The sequence below is a fragment of the Pristiophorus japonicus genome, chromosome 8 (assembly GCF_044704955.1).
Source record: "Pristiophorus japonicus isolate sPriJap1 chromosome 8, sPriJap1.hap1, whole genome shotgun sequence".
NCBI classification, from domain to species: domain Eukaryota; kingdom Metazoa; phylum Chordata; class Chondrichthyes; family Pristiophoridae; genus Pristiophorus; species Pristiophorus japonicus.
This window is the reverse complement of record NC_091984.1, coordinates 37,260,965-37,267,223: the sequence shown is the minus strand read 5'-3', so window position 1 is coordinate 37,267,223 and position 6,259 is coordinate 37,260,965. Positions and strand designations below refer to the sequence as shown.

General features: G+C 45.4%; 1 pseudogene; it reads right to left on the bottom strand.

Annotated features, from left to right (window-relative positions):
- Window positions 1-5,005: 5,005 nt before the first annotated feature.
- On the bottom strand, window positions 5,006-5,383 carry LOC139269117 (histone H2B 1.2-like; annotated as a pseudogene).
- Window positions 5,384-6,259: the final 876 nt, after the last annotated feature.

Here is a 6,259-nt window from a genome sequence, read left to right as displayed (position 1 = left end):
CCCTGGCTGCAATCAGGAAACTCAACACTAGACTGTGGGAAAATGTGAGGTTATCCACTTTGATAGGAAAAATAAAGCAGAGATAAACAGACTCACACAAGGCAAAGAGAGATAACAGAAAGCAAACATGTACAGCAGTTCAATTTGTTCTCATCTCAGGTTTTTTTCCTCTTTTAGCCACAGGCCTGGAACCCTTAACAACTCTATAATCAATCAAGTGTACAAGTTTGTAAAACTGATTATGATTTTCAGTAGGAGAATCCAGAATAAAGGGACATAATTTTAAAATTAGAATAAAGGTGATTTTTAAAGAAAGAATCCAGGTAAGGAAAAGGACAGATGGTCTTTCTGGAACCATGGAGAGGAAACCAACAAATTCCACAGTCCAGGTCCAGTAGAAGAAGGTGGCAGAGACTGTAAATGACACCTCTAAATCCACTCACGTGGCAAATAAATGTTATAAAAACTATAGTGACCTCACCAGGTCAGCCAAAGTGAGATGATTGACATTTATCATTTTCTGTATTAAAGTCAAATGCATGATTACCAATGCCATCTACCTTGCCCTCCCAGTGAATGGCACCAAAGGAGGAATTTTCTTCCATGACTGTGACAGAGAATATCAGAAAATGTATGCAGTAATTAACTGCGCAGATAGCAGTTAACGGGTATGATGTAATTGGCATCACGGAAACATGGCTCCAGGGTGACCAAGGCTGGGAACACAACATCCAGGGATATTCAACATTTAGGAAGGACAGACAAATCATGCTTGACAAATCTTCTAGAATTTTTTGAGGATGTTTCCAGTAGAGTGGACAAGGGAGAACCAGTTGATGTGGTATATTTGGACTTTCAGAAGGCTTTCGACAAGGTCCCACACAAGAGATTAATGTGCAAAGTTAAAGCACATGGGATTGGGGGTAGTGTGCTGACATGGATTGAGAACTGGTTGTCAGACAGGAAGCAAAGAGTAGGAGTAAATGGGGACTTTTCAAAATGGCAGGCAGTGACTAGTGGGGTACCGCAAGGTTCTGTGCTGGGGCCCCAGCTGTTTACACTGTATATTAATGATTTAGACGAGGGGATTAAATGTAGTATCTCCAAATTTGCGGATGACACTAAGTTGGGTGGCAGTGTGAGCTGCAAGGAGGATTCTATGAGGCTGCAGAGCAACTTGGATAGGTTAGGTGAGTGGGCAAATGCATGGCAGATGAAGTATAATGTGGATAAATGTGAGGTTATCCACTTTGGTGGTAAAAACAGAGAGACAGACTATTATCTGAATGGTGACAGATTAGGAAAAGGGCAGGTGCAAAGAGACCTGGGTGTCATGGTACATCAGTCATTGAAGGTTGGCATGCAGGTACAGCAGGCGGTTAAGAAAGCAAATGGCATGTTGGCCTTCATAGCGAGGGGATTTGAGTACAAGGGCAGGGAGGTGTTGCTACAATTGTACAGGGCCTTGGTGAGGCCACACCTGGAGTATTGTGTACAGTTTTGGTCTCCTAACCTGAGGAAGGACATTCTTGCTATTGAGGGAGTGCAGCGAAGGTTCACCAGACTGATTCCCGGGATGGTGGGACTGACCTATCAAGAAAGACTGGATCAACTGGGCTTGTATTCACTGGAGTTCAGAAGAATGAGAGGGGACCTCATAGAAACGTTTAAAATTCTGACGGGGTTAGACAGGTTAGATGCAGGAAGAATGTTCCCAATGTTGGGGAAGTCCAGAACCAGGGGACACAGTCTAAGGATAAGGGGGAAGCCATTTAGGACCGAGATGAGGAGGAATTTCTTCACCCAGAGAGTGGTGAACCTGTGGAATTCTCTACCACAGAAAGTTGTTGAGGCCAATTCACTAAATATATTCAAAAAGGAGTTAGATGAAGTCCTTACTACTAGGGGAATCAAGGGGTATGGTGAGAAAGCAGGAATGGGGTACTGAAGTTGCATGTTCAGCCATGAACTCATTGAATGGCGGTGCAGGCTAGAAGGGCCGAATGGCCTACTCCTGCACCTATTTTCTATGTTTCTATGTTTCTAAAGGAAAAGGAGGCAGGGTGGCATTGCTGGTTAAGGAGGAAATTAATGCAATAGTAAGAAAGGACATTAGCCTGGATGATGTGAATTCAGTATGGGTGGAGCTACGGAATACCAAGCGGCAGAAAACGCTAGTGGGAGTTGTGTACAGACCACCAAACAGTAGTAGTGAGATTGGGGACAGCACCAAACAAGAAATTAGGGATGCATGCAATAAAGGTACAGCAGTTATCATGGGTGACTTTAATCTACATATTGATTGGCTAACCAAACTGGTAGCAATGCAATGGGGGGAGGATTTCCTGGATTGTATTCGGAATGGTTTTCTAAACCAATATGTCGAGGAACCAACCAGGGAGCTGGCCATCCTAGACTGGGTGATGTGTAATGAGAAAGGACTAATTAGCAATCTTGTTGTGCGAGACCGCTTGGGGAAGAGTGACCATAATATGGTAGAATTCTTTATTAAGATGGAGAGTGACACAGTTAATTCAGAAACTAGGGTCCTGAACTTAAGGAAAGGTAAATTCGATGATTTGAGGCGTGAATTGGCTAGAATAGACTGGCAAATGATACTTAAAGGGTTAACGGTGAATAGGCAATGGCAAATATTTAAAGATCACATGGATGAACTCCAGCAATTGTACATCCCTGTCTGAAGTAAAAATAAAACGGGGAAGGTGGCTCACCCATGGCTAACAAGGGAAATTAAGGATAGCGTTAAATCCAAGGAAGAGGCATATAAATTGGCCAGAAAAAGCAGCAGACCTGAGGACTGGGAGAAATTTAGAATTCAGCAGAGGGGGACAAAGGGTTTAATTAAGAGGGTGAAAATAGAGTACGAGAAGAAGCTTGCCGTGAACATAAAAATTGACTGCAAAAGCTTCTATAGATACGTGAAGAGAAAAAGATTAGTGAAGACAAACATAGGTCCCTTGCAGTCAGAATCAGGTGAATTTATAATGGGGAACAAAGAAATGGCAGACCAATTGAACAAATACTTTGGTTCTGTCTTCACGAAGGAAGACACAAATAACCTTCCGGAAATACTAGGGGATCGAGGGTCTAGTGAGAAGGAGGAACTGAAGGATATCCTTATTAGGCGGGTAATTGTGTTAGGGAAATTGATGGGATTGAAGGCCAATAAATCCCTGGGGCCTGATAGTCTACATCCCAGAGTACTTAAGGAAGTGGCTCTAGAAATAATGGATGCATTGGTGATCATTTTCCAACAGTCTATCGACTCGGGATCAATTCCTATGGACTGAGCTAATGTAACACCACTTTTTAAAAAGGGAGGGAGAGAGAAAGCGGATAATTATAAACCGGTTAGCCTGACATCAGTGATGGGGAAAATGTTGGAATCAATTATTAAGGATGAAATAGCAGCGCATTTGGAAAGCAGTGACAGGAACGGTCCAAGTCAGCATGGATTTATGAAGGGGAAATCTTGCTTGACAAATCTTCTGGAATTTTTTGAGGATGTAACTAATAGAGTGGGCAAGGGAGAACCAGTGGATGTGGTGTATTTGGACTTTCAAAAGGCTTTTGACAATGTCCCACACAAGAGATTGGTGTGCAAAATCAAAAGCACATGGTATTGGGGGTAATATACTGACGTGGATAGAGAACTGGTTGGCAGACAGGAAGCAGAGAGTCGGTTAAACGGGTCCTTTTCAGAATGGCAGGCAGTGACTAGTGGAGTGCCGCAGGGCTCAGTGCTTGGACCCCAGCCCTTTACAATATACATCAATGATTTGGATGAAGGAATTGAGTGTAATATCTCCAAGTTTGCAGGTGACACTAAGCTGGGTGGCGGTATGAGCTGTGATGGGGACGCTAAGAGGCTGCAGGGTGACTTAGACAAGTTAGGTGAGTGGGCAAATACATGGCAGATGCAGTATAATGTGATTAAATGTGAGGTTATCCACTTTGGGGGCAAAAACGCAAAGACAGAATATTATCTGAATGGTGGCAGATTAGGAAAAGGGGAGATGCAATGAGACCTGGGTGTCATGGTTCATCAGTCATTGAAAGTTGGCATACAGGTACAGGTGGTAAAGAAGGCAAATGGTATGTTGGCCTTCATAGCTAGGGGATTTGAGTATAGGAGCAGGGAGGTCTTACTGCAGTTGTACAGGACCTTGATGAGACCTCACCTGGAATATTGTGTTCAGTTTTGGTCTCCTAATCTGAGGAAGGACGTTCTTGCTATTGAGGGAGTGCAGCGAAGATTCACCAGACTGATTCCCGGGACGGCTGGACTGACATATGAGGAGAGACTGGATCAACTGGGCCTTTATACATTGGAGTTTAGAGGAATGAGAGGGGATCTCATAGAAACATACAAGATTCTGACGGGACGGGACAGGTTAGATGCGGGTAGATTGTTCCCGATGTTGGGGAAGTCCAGAACTAGGGGACACAGTCTTAGGATAAGGGGTGGGCCATTTAGGACTGAGATGAGGAGAAACCTCTTCACTCAGAGAGTTGTTAACCTGTGGAATTCCCTACTGCAGAGAGTTGTTGATGCCAGTTCATTTGATATATTCAAGATATGGCCCTTACAGCTAAAGAGATCAAGGGGTATGGAGAGAAAACAGGAAAGGGGTAATGAGGGATTGATCAGCCATGATCTTATTGAATGATGGTGCAGGCTCGAAGGGCCGAATGGCCTACTCCTGCACCTATTTTCTATGTTTCTATGTTTCTAGTAAGAGTTAGTGCCACCTAACCATCCCCGCACCCCTTCACCCCTTACGAGTCTACCAATGGCAGCCAGAGCCAAGGCCCAGCCCCCACCCCCGGCAGATTATTGCTCTTCTGTCCCACTTACTGCCACTTCCCATGGCTGCCATGTAGAAGGTGGCATTAAGCCCTGAGATATGGAAGTAAAAGCCCAGAGTTAATCCTATTGAGGGAGTGCGCCTTGTTTTTTTTTCTTTCAGGACAAAGTGCAGTTTTACTTGGAGCTGGTATACTTGGTCACCGCCTTTGTCCCTTCTGACACGGCATGCTTGGCCAGCTCCCCGGGCAGCAGCAGGAGCATGGCGGTCTGGATCTCCTGGGAGCTGATGGTGCAGCGCTTGTTGTAATGGGCCAGGCAGGAAGCCTCACTCGCGATACGCTAGAAAATATCGTTCACAAACGAGTTCATGATGCCCATGGCCTTGAAGAAGATGCTGGTATCGGGGTGAACCTGCTTCATCACTTTGTAGATGTAGATGGAGTAACTCTCCTTCCTCGACTTTCTGCGCCTCATGCCGCCCTTCAGTGGTGTTTTCTTAATTGTTTTCTTGGCACCTTTCTTGGCAGTAACTGTTTTCTTTTCGTCAGGCATCGTCTGGTTCAGTCCGGCACAGATATGCACCTTGTGCCGGCCTACTGCCCCTCCAGTCAGCCCTGAGACTTGCTTAATTGTCTGGAATCTCCCCAAAGAAGCACAAGACTCTTCACTCCCTCTTCCCTTTGCTACAATTAATGATCCTCAACTCACACCCTCACTTTGCAGAAAATCTGAACGTCTCACTGATGCCTCATCACTCCATTAAGGAATCCCCATTGGCACCTGGATTGCACTCCGATTGAATGACAGGCAAACATGCAATCACATTCTGCACCATCTTCTTGAAGGACAGGACTGCATACAATACCAGATAGAAACGTGGCACTGGGTGGAGAGCAGGGAGGAACCTCAGATTTGGCGGGCCCTGCCCTCACAGGCAGGATGGGCCGAAGGGCCTCCTTCCAGGCTGCATCAGTCTATGATTGCATGAATCTCCGGAGGTGCCGGGGGCGGGGGTTGCAGGGGGGTGGGCAGAGGGGGGAAACTGTTGGAGATGGAGAAGTAGGAGAGAATATTGCTGCTGCAGATTGGTCAGCAATGTCTTTGTGTCAGCTCTCATCAGTTCCTGCCACTCAAACTGCAATCTCCCGGCATAACTAACTGTCAGGTTGAAACTCTTCAAGTTGTTTGGAAAATACTTTTGATATTTTCGGTTTCCGGAACTCATGCTCACCTATCATCTTTTTAGTTTCTTCCAGAAGAACCTGACGAGGAGCAGTTACCACAAGAATGAGGACTCTCATCCTCCCTTCCCCCGCCCCCGCTCAGCTCACCCATTGCTTATACTCATCGCTTTCCCCTCTACCAAGCATCAGTCCAGTGACACCCACCCGCAAAAGTTTACTTAGAGTTTGTTGCAGTATAGAGCAC